The sequence below is a fragment of the Perna viridis genome, chromosome 7 (genome assembly GCF_037379345.1).
Source record: "Perna viridis isolate PV_CMFRI_1.1 ecotype Kerala chromosome 7, ASM3737934v1, whole genome shotgun sequence".
Lineage (NCBI taxonomy): Eukaryota > Metazoa > Mollusca > Bivalvia > Mytilida > Mytilidae > Perna > Perna viridis.
Window position 1 is genome coordinate 34,984,840 of NC_142451.1, and position 15,687 is coordinate 35,000,526.

The window sequence follows — 15,687 nt, forward strand, 5'->3', positions numbered from 1 at the left end:
TCAGTAAGATAGAGGCATACATTAGTGCATATTCTGGGGAACAATTAGACTTTCCAACCGTGGAATACATTGGTAAAGAAAAGCCACACATTTATCTGTTCACAAAAGAAAAGATAAAGTATATATAATTGTGTATTAGTCTCGCAGCAGCACTATTCAGAAACTGTCATTGTAAAGGGTGTTTTTAGATACTTTATTCGGATGGAAAACAGATTACTAAATGTAATCTCCCCCATAGAATTTCTCCAGCGTGATGATTTTGTATATTTGGTCAAATTTATTAAAAGGAATCATTTAATAATACATTACATTGTTACAGAGTATCAAACAGAATTAATAAAACACAGTTGATTTAAAAAAAAATTTTTTTTTTACATATTCGTGACAACGAAAGTAAAGGTAATTGCTATATTTTGAAAATATAAATATTTCTTTTTGCCCCCCAAAAAAACTCTCCCAGGTAATTGCTATATTTTGAAAATATAAATATTTCTTTTTGCCCCCCAAAAAAACTCTCCCAACTCAAAATAATCGATATCTGTCCGATTTTGACTTTGCCTATAGATCCATCCCATTTAATTTAGAGAATATTGTTCAATTATTTATTTTAAAAAGATTTTGTCAAAATCTGAAGATGACGCAAAGTTTTGTCTTAAAATTATTTATTGAAAATTAAATTAATTTCTCCCTACACAAATATCCATTTATATACAGGGTTCCCCGTTTAAAATTAGTTTGGAGTTCATTCGACATGCCTTGTAAATTCTAACATGTCACTCCTATAACTTTGTATAATCAATGGCAGATTATGACAAATTACCTTTAAAGTATTCATATATACTTTTCAATATGTACAAATAAACAGACAAAGAAGCAGGTGCGCATGTTTATACCTATTCAAACGCACCGCCTTATGTTTTATTTTTGCACCAATAACTAAGTTGAAAATTGTAATAAATAAATGTTGGACTAAAATTAAAATACTTCAGTCAAATAAAGGATAACTGTATTCTCATCGTTTTCTCAAGTTTTGAGAAAAATCGTAGATGGCACAATTTTGGTCACAAAATTATTAATACTGGTACAACTGTGAAAATTTTGCCTGTTTGCATTATATTTGCATATTCAAAAAAACGTTTTTGATTCTAGTTAACTAATGTTTATTGTTTCAATGATATCAACTAAAAATTGAAGGAAAACACATAGCAAGGTGTACAAACAACTACTTGAACAATATTAACTCACCTGGCCTAAAGGCCATGTGAGCTATTGCCATCACTTAGTATCCGTTGTCTGTCTGTCCACAATTCACATTTTAATCTTCTGATGAAACCGCAGTGTGTCAATTTTCACCAAACATTGGTAGAATGGTCCTTGGGTAGTCCTCTTTCAAATTTATATATCCTGAGCCCTGATTGGCATCCAATATGGCTGCCGTTACTAAGAATAGAAAATGGGGGTGGTAATAAAAAAAATCCTCTCCTCTGAAATCGCAGAGCCAATTTCAAACAAACTTTTGGTAGATTATGATCCTCTTTCAGAATTGTATCCGATGACCCTGGCTGCTAACCAAGATGGCCGCCACAGCCGAACTAACAGGACTCTGTGGGAAATCATTTAAAAATCTTATTGTCTGGAACCTCTCGCTCAGTTGCAACCAATGTTTGATAGAATGGTCCTTGAGTGATCCTCTTTCAGAATTATATAAATTGACCCAGCTGGCAAACCAAGATGGCTGCCACCACGGAACTTAGTTGAACATACGACCCTTTGGAAATTCATATAAAAAGCTTCTTGCTCAGTTGTAACCAAATATTAACGGAATTTTCACTGGATGGGTCTCTTCCAGATGGTAACTGATAGAGATGGTGGCCAAAGCCATACTTAGTTTTACATAGGATTGTAATCAAAACCAAACTTTTGTTGAATGATCACTTGGTCCCTGCAGAAATGTACCAGATGGCCCTGCTTTAAAGCCTAGAAAGTTGCCATTCCCAAACTTTGTTTAACACCATACACTTTTGGAAATTTATTTCAAAATATTGCTTATTCAATACCAAACTTTGATCGATTGTTGAAATGCCAGCTTTGTTTTGGGAACTGCTAACCAGATGAAAATTACAGACTCCCAAGGGAGTCTACAGTTTAATACTCGAAGACTATCTGGAATGGGAAGTCGGCATTGTTAAAAAGATTTCTTCCTGGTTATGCTAAGCTATATTTAGACTATATAGCCAAGTACCGGTCCTTATATGTATTTAACATTACATGACATTCTTGGATTGTTAGAATTTGTGTTAAATTATCTGTTAGGCTGAAATTGAGATTTGCAAGTTTTTCAGGCGTGTTTCATACAGACATTACCGATTAATCGATGTTCAATCATCTCAATACGATTAAGTAATCATACTTTTTTTAAATCTGTATCTGTTATTACATTATTTTTGCTGCTTTTATTTGTATATAGAAATGGACAAGGCTTTGAAAAATCTTCTTAAATAAAGATATTAGAAGTGTTACCATAAATTCTATATCTTAACTGGTATTGAGTCTAATGTTTCATGTTTATTGAATTAATTGTTGTAATTTCATCATTTCAGGAACCTTCTATTGAGAGTCAATCAAGTTCTGATAGTGAACAAAGTGGTTTTCTACCCAAATTATCATCACCTGCTCCAAGAGCTGCTACACAGACTGATACTCCAAAATCCAGGCCAGAATCTAAACAATGGATCAATCTAGGGACACCAACAACATCCATCAATACTGATTTTCTTGCATCAGCTTATAGTACAGACCCCTTTTGTAATGTAAGCAGTCTATAGGCAAAGTGAGGAATGATAATAGAAATCTAGATGGACTTATAAGGCCTGCAAGATCAGAATTTTGTCTTTCCATAAAACAAAGTTACCTCACATTAGCAGGAGTTGTCTTTTTCTAATAGAAGGTTTCTTGAAATTAGCGCTAGGTAAAAAAAAATCACTTACTTTCATTTTTAGCTCACCTGATTGAAAGGCTGGGGTCAAGATCGGAAATTGGGTATATCATGGCCATTATGGAGAGTGAAAAGAACCATTAAGGTTGTGATAGTGGGCCACTGACTGTGTTAAAGGGGCGCCCTTTTAATAGGAGTTAATTTTTCACAAAGAGGTAAATGCAAGAGAAAATGGGTGGGCATTCAAGACAGGGGGTCTACAGTGTCAAAATCTTCATAGCTATTTATGTCTCCCTACTCTCAGAGGAGACACGTTGTCTTTGTCCTCTCCGTCCGTCCGTGTACAAAATTTTGCGAGCGGAAACCCTTCCACTCCTTCCATGGGATTGAAATAAAACTTGTCACACTTAATTATCATGATGTGAAAATGTGCATCTTATTTTTATATTTTTTTCAACGATCCACAAATTTGTCCAAGAGTTATGGTCCATTATGACCTAGAAAATTCAATTCAATATAGGGTATATGTTTTGCAAGTGCAAATTCTTCCACATCTTACGCACTTAATTATCATGATGTGAAGATGTGCATCTCATTTCTTTTTTGACGATTCACAATTAATTCTCACAGTTACTGCCCTTAATGACTTAGAAAACTAAGTTCAGTGTACAGTATATAGAGTACATGGCTTTCGAACTTGAATTTTTCGACACCATACATAGGATTAAGATAAAACTTCTACTTTGGATTGAGATAAAACTTGACACATTTAATTATCATGACAATGAAGATATGCATATCATTCATTTTTTGTGCATGAATAGAACTATCAAGCAGTAAAAAAAGGGGGAGACATATGTTTAAGTTTACTAAAAAAAAAAAAAAAAAACAACCAACCCCTAGTTTTTCATTGAACTAATTTTCAAAAGCATTCATGACAGTATTTAGATGTGCATATCACTGGAATACTTATTTGGGGGCGTGACCCAATCTGACTGCAAGTTTCAAGTTTTCTCTGGCTAATAATCATTCTCACAATTGATATCCCTATAATATTAGTATTGTCCTTTGTAAAGTTATCAACTAGACAAATGCATTCTTGGTAAAAAAATTTCATGTGATTTAACTTTTTGTAAGCTCACCTATACTGATAAATTATTTTTCAGGTACACCATCCCAGCACACCTGGAACCTTTTAAACAGTCCTTGTACAAGTGGAATAAACAATCCAATCTCAACTGGTATGAACAACCCTGGAACAAGTGGAACAAGCAACCTTATCATAACTGATATGAACATATGAACAACCCTGAAATCAATGGAACAAACAACCTTACCACAACTGGTCTGAACAACACTGGAACAAGTGGAACAAGCAACCCGATCACAGCTGGTATGAACAACCCTGGAACAAGTGGAACGACCAACCAGAACTCAAGTGGTAATAATCTATGCTCAGTCTGTTATGACAGGGAAATCAATGCTGTACTGGATCCTTGTTATCACGCCTTCTGCTTACCATGTGGTATGCATTTGGAGTTGAACAAAATTGACTATCCAAGATGTAGATCAAGAATAGACCAAGTTAAAAGAGTTTACTTTGGTTAAAGTCCAAAGGTTATCTCACAATTTACAATCACATTGCACAAATAAAGTGTAGAAATGTTACATTCATTTTTGATCATTAACAGAAGCAAGTTATGCTGAGAAGAGATTCTCAATTTAAAGAACTCTTTATATTAACATAATTTTACTTTTACTCACCTGTTTATGATTTTAATTGACATTGAGTTAATGGTCAGTAACCATTGGGACATTAAGCATGTGTAATTTGGTTCAAGTCAAAATGTTATCTCACATTTGACAATCACATTGCACAAATAAAGTGTGAGAGAATTTTACATTCATTTTTTATCATGAACAAAAGCAAGTTATGCTTAGAAGAGATTCTCCATTTAAAGAATTCTGTGTATTAATGTACTTTCACTTTTAAGCTCACATGTTTAATTGACATTGAGTTAATGGTCAGTAACCATTGACTATGCATGTGTTGTTTTGGATTTTAGCTATGTTTTATTTCATAAGTAATCAGTGGATGTCATTAATTTTGATGGCTTGGAAAATGTTACTATTGGTTTTATTATATTTTATGCAATAACCTTTTAAAGACAGTTTATTGTTTTATAAATATTACTTTGTCCATTGTGTAATAACTTGAGAAAGTCTTATTCAATTTGTATTCAAGTTTATATAGTTGTTGCTTTGAATTTTTGTTGCCCCCAAGTGATCAAAAAAGTTTTTTTCCACACAATATTATGCCATATCCTTTATTTTAAATAAAGGAGTGGTGTTCACATGTTGTCTTACCCAATTGCTGAAAATTTCAAAGTGTTTAATTTTTTTTGATAGTCTTTTTATGTAGGGGTTATTTGAACTTGCATGACATTTATTACTTCTTTTTAGGATATTTTTTTGCATTTGCCAGTGGAAGTGTTAGTGCATATAATGAAACATATTCCAGTGGATGAATTATTGACTTGTTTTCTCAAGAGTTCACTCGTCCTTCTATAAGATAATTATGTGCAACCCTTGCTTATATAGGGTGGTGGAATTTGAAGACTGCTACGACATTGATGAAACCGTTCTTAAACTTATCTTAACAAATGTGAGATGGATAAAATGCGTGCAGTTTTCTTTTCAGAATGTCATTATTCCAATTAATAAGTTTAATTGGATGATCTCAAGATTATCAGATGCAAAAATATTGGATACGTTACAATTGGCATAAACTCCTTGAAATGATTGATCATTTTTATCAAAACTGTCAAATAAAAGTATAAACACATTAGATTTGTCAAGTACTGGTATTGACAATAACCAGATTCCAAAACATCAAATTCTTAGAAAATCTCAAATATTTGCATATATCATTTACTCTTGTATCACCAAATGTCATTGTTCAAGTTATACAGACAAACTAGAGAGTTTTGATGCCTGTAAGATTTTATTTAAACTGAAGCACATCAAGGTAATGATAATATATTGTGCAAACTTAAAATATGTGCACGCCTCTATTGAACCTTTTGATAAATATATTGTAGAGAAATATATGGACACTCAGTGGCAAAAGGTCATGTTTAAAATTTTCTAAACACTGTTTGTAATGGCAACGGCTGTTTTAGCAAAATATACATTGCAAAGGTACTTGAAAATTTAGGTAACCAACCAAAAAGGCAAATCTAGATTCTTAATAGCAAATTAAAGTTTCTTCCCCCTGTTCCATATATGTTTTGCTGGAACAACCATAATACTTTGTATTTGTTTAATTTCTTTTATTCAATAAAGATATTATTTTCAATTTGAAATAGCTTATGTCTTGCCCTACAGTTTATGATTAGGACAATTTGTTCTGATAGGGCACAGTAATCATGTGGAATTTTAGCTTATTCACAAGGAAGTTAAACTCCCTTATTCCATTTGGGCTTGATAGTTTTCCAAAATAAATAGTTTTCAAAGAACTCAGAGAGTTCAAATAAACTTGGGTAAATTGCTATATGTCTGATGGCTAGAAGCTGATTTTGTGTAAGGCCATCCTTTCAAAGGGCAAGGTCACATGATATATAGTAACAATCTGGTACCATAACATAATATTATCTCAAATGACCTAAATGTTGGGGAACTATTGCTATCACATTGCATCCATTGTCTGCCTGTATGTATTTTTTTGCCCCGCTCACGAATGTGGAGGGACATATAGTGTTACCTTTTTCTGTCCGTATGTACATCTGAACTGAGTCAGGTTAAGTTTTGCATTGAAGTTTATATCTTTTGAACTATGCTTAGTGTATCAATGAAACTTCATCGGCAGATGTGTCACGGATAGTACTGAGCAGTCACACAATAATTGGGTCATTATGACCTACATTTTATGTTTGAAGGACTCTGGTTAAGTTTTGCGTTAAACTTCATTTCTTTAGAACTAAGCATAGAAACTTTATCGGTAAATGTGTCTTGGATAGTACTGAGCAGTCATAAAATAATTAAGTCATCATGACCTACATTTTACGCTTTAACCACCCTGGTTAAGTTTTGGGTTTATGTGTATTTTATGGCGGGGCATCCGTGTCTTACAGACACAATTTCTAATTTTTAGCTCACCTGGACCAAAGGTCCATGTGAACTATTGTCACTTGGCGTCCGTCCGTCGTCCGTCCGTAAACTTTTTAAAAACTTCTCAAAAACTACAAGGCCAATCATTACCAAACTTTACCACAATCATCCTTTTCAAAATTGTGCCGATTATTTTCGCCGATGAAAAAACATGGCCGCCAGGACTAAAACACAAAATTGACTTGTATCTCAAAAACCATTAAAGATAGAGAAAATCTGACAAGGACAATGATCAGTGATCAGAATGATGAGATCTACCTTTGGTCTATTTGGATCAAAGCCGTCAGATGATGTCTTATAGGAGTTATTGCCCTTTACAGATGATTTTTCACAAATTTTTCCGGTTTTTTTTTGGCTATTATTTCAGAAACTATAACAGAAAGAAAGAAACTTTAAATTGCTAAAACGTTCACCAATATTAGATCTACAAAAAAGTCAATATGGACAAAATCGTCTGATGATCTCTTATAGGAGTTATTGCCCTTTATTGACAAGTTTTTGCAAATTTTTCCATTTTTGGCTATTATTTCAAAAACTATAATATTTAGAAAGAAACTTTAAATTGCAAAATGTTTAACAATATTAGATCTAAAAAAAGATAATAAGACCGAAATAGTCCAATGATGTCTAGGAGTTATTGCCCTTTAATAACCTTTTTTCACAAATTTTACTCTTTTTTTTTGCAACTGTTACAGATAGAAAGAAACTTTTAATTGCAGAAATGTTCAGAGCGAAAATATTTACAAGGCTTATATGCCAGGTGAGCGATTCAGCCCACCTGACCAAAGGTCTATTGCTACCACTGAGTGTCCGTCAATTCTGGTTTTATTTTTAGCTCACCCTTACCCAAAGGGTCATGTGAGGTTTTGCTACCCATGAGCGTCCGTCGTCGTCCATCATTAGCTGTTCACATTTTGATCCTCTCTGAAAAACTTGATCAATTTTAACGAAACTTGGCATGGATGTTCAGTAGATGGTGTTCTACAATAGTTATGTTTGTCGTATCGATCATAATATCAACATGGCCGCCAAGGGCAGAAAACTTGCTCCAATTGTGTTAAACCTTTGAAGCTCTTTTTTGTAGAAACCACTAGGCCAATTGAATTGGTGCATGCGTGTTCATTGGAAGGTCCTCTACAAAAGTATGTTTTTTTATGCCAATGGGAAATTCAAGATGGCCACCATCCATGTACATAGTTTTAACATAGGTCCCTATGGAAAAATGTTTAAAGCTCTTCTGGTCAGAAACCACGCGGACATAGTTTTAACTAGGACCCTATGGGAAAAATATTGAGATATTTTTTCCCTCAGAAACTAGATGTGTTAGTAAGCCAATTTGACGAAAACACTTAGGTGGTCATGATGACTTTCAAAGAGAACCAATCTGCTTCCAGGATGGTCATCATTAGTTTTCAATTCATCATGCAGAGATATCGAAATAGGCCTGTTTAAGTCAGGTGATCGATACACGCTCACCTGAGCCTCTAGCGTAATTTTGCATTCAAACATCATCGTCAGTTTTTTGTCTCCTGCGCAATGTGACTGCGGATATACAAATACCGGGCGTCCGTCCATGTTCAAATCAATCCCACACTCTCATTTCTACAATTCTCAATAAATTCCTGTGAAATTTATACCAAAGGTTACTACCACTAAAACCTTGTACAATTTCGAAAATCAGCGATATTTAATAATTTGTGCGGGAGTCGTGACCCTTTGATCATCAAAACTGGGTCAGTTGGGGGACATTGAACACCATTCTTTTATCTGTATAGATAATAACTAGAGGCTCAGGTGAGCCTGTATCGCTCACGTGACTTAAATAAACCCTTTTAGAAATGTCTGCATAATGAATTATCCAATGATTATGGCCATCTTGGATGCAGATCAGGTCACAGCGCTCTGAAAGTCATCATGACCATCCATGATTTAAATTGGTTAACTGGTTTCAGAGGAGAAAATTTTATTAAGCTCCGGTCGTATTGTCGCGAATGATACTTCGGCAGGTCCAAAATCTTATGCCAGTGTCGCTAAACGCTCTTTTTGCAGTACTGAAACGCAAACTATGTATACCTGGCCTTTGGATGCAGATAAACTTTTGCAGGTTTTCTGTTCTAGTTGTCCCTTATGGAAAAATGATTACAAACCGTAAGCAAAATTCTTCACAATCTTCTAAAAGATCAGTGTCTTCCAAAAAACAAAAACAAAAAACAAAGTGATCAAAACAATAAAGAGCTACGCTGGGCGCAGCATGATACAACCGCAGTGGTCGAACAAGTGAAGGTTGAGAAAGCATGGACACAATGATATGCTGGATACAATAATGTGTTGGACATAGTAATATGCTGGACACAGTAATATGCCTGACACAGTGATGTACTGGACACTTTAAAGTACATGATTAAATAACCACTTACGAAAAATCCTTTAATACACAATTTTAGTCTTTAATGTTCTGAATTCACAACAAATAGCACAAACCTGTTGGAAATTTCATAAGGAATCCATAGAAACAAACCCCGTCAAAATCGGACCAGAAACAAAAAAGTTAGATTTTTGGGCGTTGATCCCACTTTGGCGCCTTATAGCTCAGAAGCGGTAAATGATACAAAAAATTGCTACAATCATTTTCATAAGGAACACTTTGAAAAAAGAAACAACAAAATCGGATGAAAAATTTACAAAATATGAGTAATTAAAGATTGGCCATTTTGGCCCCTTATAGCTCGGATCGAAATCATAAAACCTATTTCAAATCCGATTAAAATTGGATGTAGGGAATTTGATTAGGAATCTATAGGAACAAACCCCGTCAAAATCGGACCAAAAACAAAAAAGTAACATTTTTAGGCGTGGCCCCACTTTTGCCTGTTATAGCTCGAAAACGGTAAAAGGTGTGTCAAATCTGTTGTTATTCTGTGATTCTTAATACGAAACATTTTGAAAAAAAATCCTATCCTATTGGACAAATCATATATATTCCCTACATCAAATTTAATTGAAAACACTAATTTAGCCCCTATTTCAGAAACGGAAAAGGCCAGAAACTCCAAAAACAATTCCAAGATATATTTCATGATTCTCAACCTTATGTTAAAATTTCATAACAATAGAGCAAAGTGTCCGGAAACCATGTGTCTACCGACGGACGACGATAACGGGGACTACGGACATTGTGGAAAAAAATAGTACCAACACATCTGGCGGCGTGGATGCAATAAGCTGTCCCGCGTGGGAGCTCCTAATAGAAGCTCGACTGGTACCCCTCAGAACAACAAGCAGGGAGTGGGGAACAGGACCCTAGTGGATCAGGGTCGAAGTCGGTGGTGAAACCACGGAGCACCACCCGACCTACCAATGGGGTCGACAGAGGACCCAGTCCAACAAAAACTCAAAACCGATTTGAAAGTTGATAGCGACAGTGAGATGGAATTAGTTAGTCCATTACATTCTCGTCGTCCAAAATCACAATCACCGGTTACTGGACCAAAAAGTGCTAAAAAGCTCATTCATTTACCTTCTACATGAAAACGCACACAAAATTATACAATGGAATTGCCGAGGTTTTAACATTAATTTTCTAGAGATAACTCTTTTAATTCAATCATTCCTTCCTATCGCATTTTTCCTTCAAGAAACTCATTTGAAGGAGTCCGACAACATTTCACTAAAATGTTACAATATTACCGTACATATGCTAAAGAAGACCAGCGGACTGCCGGTGGGGCCACCATTCTGGTAAAAGACGGCGTGCTTCACAGTGCTGTCGACCTTGACACCAATCTGCAGGAAGTTGCCGTTCTTCCATTACTTGATCAAACAATAACACTATGGTCAATCTACATTCCTCCAAACACATCGATTCAGATCTCAGATTTGACAAAAATTACAGACCAGTTACTAACACCCTTTATGTTATTGGGAGATTTCAACGCTCATAATCTAATGTGGGGCAGTAAATCTCTCAGTGACAAAGGTAAGAAACATACAAGACTTTTTTCTTCAGTTCAAGAGCGACTTCCTTGTTGGAAATTAGAAAAGCTGACTGGCTTTCTTTTCAATCTCTTTGCACAGAAGAACTGTCAGCCGAAAAGTTTTACGATCAAGAAAATTCATTTACATTTTAATGAATATCTCATAGACAAAGCTGTTAGAGCCATTCCTAAAACCTCGGCAAATCCAAGGCGTCCAAATAAACCAAAGTATACTGATGACTGTGATAAGGCTATTGCCGCTCGGAACAAGGCACACAGGCGCTTTAATAAACATCCTACCTCTGAAAACTGTTTCGAGGTTTTCGAGCCAAAGCGCGCAGGACATGCAAACAGGCAAGAAACTTCCGTAACACATCTTAAACACGGCAATACAACCCTTTCATTAGAAGATGAAATCGCTAACAAATTAGCAGAAACATTCGATAAGCATTCATCCTCTAACAATTATACTAAGGAATTCCATTGACCAAAAATTTAAAAACCCCAAAAAACTAAACTGAAAATGAAGTAAAATGAAATATTTTTCCTGGATTTTTATCAAATAATTAAGTAGTCATCTCTGTCCTGACTTTATTTTTCACTGGAGACGGTCCCGGGTTTCTATTTTTGTAAATTATGCTGACTTGAGTTAAAAAACTGGAAAATCCTCCCTTTTGTATGCTGTGATAGATATAGATGTCACAGCGGTACGAGTTCGAGTCCCGCGGAGGGAACGACAAAAATTTGCTTCGCAAATTTGACATTTCTAACATCGTTGGGAATTTTTCAGACCCTTCTATATATATATATATATATATATATATATATATATATAAAAGGGAGCTTACTCCAATAGATATGAATAATTCACTTTTCATGAAAATTGCTAGAAGCATTTTTTGAGTTAGAGTGCGAAAACTGCAAAATCCTGGATAACCACCTTTTTTAAGAATAAAGTCCCATAACTCGTAAAAGGTTAAATGGGAAATTTATAAAAAACGAAAGGGAGCTTCCACAAATAGATGTAAACAATCCACCGACGTTTCAGGAAAATTACTCAAAGCATTTTTCAGTAGAGTGCGAAAACCGTTTTTATGAATAAAGTCCCATAAATCGGGGAAAAATATGATTTTCTGTTAAACGAAAGGGAGCTTACATTAATACAAGATACAAATAACTTACCAAGTTTCAAGAGAATTGCTCAACGCATGTTTGAGTTAGAGTGCGAAGTGTTGACGACGGACGGACGGACAACATTACCATAATACGTCCTGTCTAAAAGACGGGTGTATAAAAATAAAAAAAAAGGGGGCCCAACTGCAATTTCTGCCAAATAACTAAAAAATAGGGAATACCAGTGTCGTGTAAAAATTGTGAATTTTGATACGCTGTTCACGTGTTTCAAGGAGTATCCAAACAGTAAAGAAAAATATTCATATTCAAACAAACTGAAATAAGTAGCTAAATACAGCGGAAAAAATTACCTCTGCCATGTGTAAACAAAAAATGAAGCCTACTCCATAATTTCGAGGATTTACAATTTAAATAAATATTGCAAAGGGGTAGGTGTCATAAGTACTAATTTAAGCCCCGTATTTCAGCTAAAAAATTTAAATTGTAAATGTAATGTGTTTTATAGTTTTAATTATCAAAAAAGATCTGTATAAAAGAGATTTATCAGTAACTTGAGACTTGTGGTTAATGTAATGTTGAAATGACCATATAAAGATACTATCTTTTGTTAAAACGCCAAAATTAAATAAAAAAGCACAAATTTTTGTAGGTTTTTCTCAAATTTGAAATCGTCCGCATTAAAATTACAAAACTAAACTTTGTATGATGAAAGATACATACAAATCGAATATACACTTAAAATATCTTATTGTAAGTTGCATGCGGACACATTCATTTTCTCCGAAAACCATGGAAAATATGTAATTTTATTGCACTTTTCACAAATTTCTGTAAAGTGATAAATTTGTTTTCACAACAGTTCATGACTGTAATATAATTTTAATTTTGGGCCAATTTAGGGCTTAATACACCTACTCCTTTCTATAAAACAATATGTAGTAAAATTAATGACAGAAGAGTCTGATAACTGGGCTTGAGAATACCTTCGGGGACTTCTGGTCCACCAGCAGTGGCATCGACCCAGTTGTTTAAAAAAAACAAGATTACCAATGTCGTATAAATATTGTGAATTTTGATATGCTGTACACGTGTTTCAAGGAGTAATCTTTCAACAGCAGCATCACAACCAATACAAAGGAAGACCAAGATCCAAACATAGTAAAAAGAGGTACTCATATTCAAACAAACCGAAATAAGTAGCCAAATCCAGCGGAAAATTCATCTACCATGTTCAATACGAGAAATGAAGCCTACTCCGTAATTTCAAGAGTTTAAAATTTAAACCAGTGGTTCCCAGGAGCGTGAGTCGTTCACCTGTATTTCATGTAGGGTCCTATGTAAAACAGTTTGGCTGTGGTAGAAATCTTGGTAAGCGCTCAGGAAAGCCTGGCATTATTTCTATAGGAGACAAAGTTTGGTCTTCGACAATGTTTTGTTCAAACTGGACAAAACTGGTTCTATACAAAATAAGAACTTTGTACAAATTTCCCAATAGGTGCCAATTTCAAACTATGTATGGCTGTGATGGCTATCTGGTTTTCTGATCAGCAAGAATTGAATTCATTTTTTTCGTATAGTTTTATAGGCGTGTGAAAGTGTTGACCGAAGCACATTTTCATCATGAAGCGCTATTCAATGAATCGTAAATAGAGAATAAAAAGAACGAGACAACACTTTTTCGCTTTCTCGGAACACTAACAACGATTGTTTTTGTCCCCTTCGATCCCCATTCAACTACTAACTTTACAGCTACACAACTCAAACTTGATATTTAAGGTTTTTTTAAGTTTTAACTTAATTTCAGCGACGGAAAAGATTACCTGTTTGCTATCCTTACTGAGTGATAAAGGACTCATAACATCTATATACAGTTTTACATATATATGCCTTCGGTATATGTGTAAAACTAACTCTAAATTCTACGGATACATTCGGAAGTTCTGGAAAGTTTCTTGTGTAAAATTATTGTTACATCGCTCTGTAATCCAAGCTTGAACCTAAATTTTGTATCTTTAAATAGAGAAATACAAATGAATTTATATAAAATGTATTTATTACTAAATCTATGTAAATACACTCTGTTGGCATTAATTAAGCTCTATGTGTGAATACATCGGAAGCATATATTAAAGTACAAAATATTTCTATAGCCTTTTCCATATTTCTTGGAAGAAGAGTGTCTTGCGGCGGCTTATTTGTTAGAAACCAAATAAATTCCAAAAAGTCGTCACTGCAACCCCTAACCGGCATATCATCTGAATAAGAGTATCTATAGATTGTAAATTACTTGGAAGAGCAAACGAATAGTCTGCACAGCTATACATCTGTGGTTGATAGTAAAGTAAAGTACATTTGGAATGCCCGCAGGCGTTTCTTCTAGTCTTCTTTGTGGTCTTATTTGGTGAGTATTCCAAATATCCATAAATGTCTGTAACTAAGATTGTATGAGGGGAAGAAAACAAAAACGAACACATTCTATATGGAGTGGGTTGCTAGGAGAAAAACAACCAGCATCACGCATATCCTTCAATGTATTTTTCAGTAGATCTTCCAAATAAAAAGCTTCGAAATCCAGACATGTCATCGTGATGATTAAATCTCAACACAATCTGTAGCTCTTTAATCAATACATTCTCGGTACCATGATCGGAACGTATTGCATGCGGCAAACACCTCCTTTCTCTGATAAAATCTAAAAAAATACTTTGCAATATACCTTGGATTGTTATTAGAAGGTCCAGCGTGTAGCCATAATATTTTGCAGGAAAATCCATCAATAGCACCATGAACTGCAATTCCAAACGGTTTTAATTTTTCATAACCGTCTATGTTTACAAGAAAATTTGGTCCTCTGTTGAAGTAAGTCCTCCTGTGTAATAGATGTCTTGTTCTTAAATTAACACCTTCTCCATCTATCATTCACAAGAAATGCCTCACGGATTCCTGACTGACAGAGAGGTGGTGGCGTGTATTCAAAAGTCTCCATAAAACGTATAATCCAAGATTTATATGACCTTCTCTCCGGACTTCATATATTTTCTGAGCGACTAATAAGAGATCGCTGCGGTTTTGCCGTCGTCTCAATCCGCTTCGTCGTTTCTCTCAACCGTTGAAGCGCTTGCTGATATACCATGACGGATCATTAAGAAACCATAGATTTCCGAGGTCGTGAACAAATTGCTAAAACAGTAACTAACTAGTACTTCAATATCTCCGTTGTCACCTGGATATGGTATCATGGCTCTTGCATCGTATAAAATGCTAAGAAAAGCGACCTGTAATTAGAAAGCTAAAATCGTGAATAAAATGTTTCGATCGCATTGTGTCACAACTTAGGGACAGGCAAATTAACCCACTGTATGGAATCCGTATTAGTAGCCGGGCGTTTGGATTTAGGCACGGACCATTTGAAAAGTTTAATAGACAGCTGATCAAGATTAATTATAAGACAGATGAGCATTAAGCGCTCAACCA

General features: G+C 34.8%; 1 pseudogene; it reads right to left on the reverse strand.

Moving 5' to 3' along the window:
- Window positions 1–14,300: 14,300 nt before the first annotated feature.
- Window positions 14,301–15,484, reverse strand: LOC148612444 (uncharacterized; annotated as a pseudogene).
- Between the last annotated feature and the right edge of the window lie 203 nt (window positions 15,485–15,687).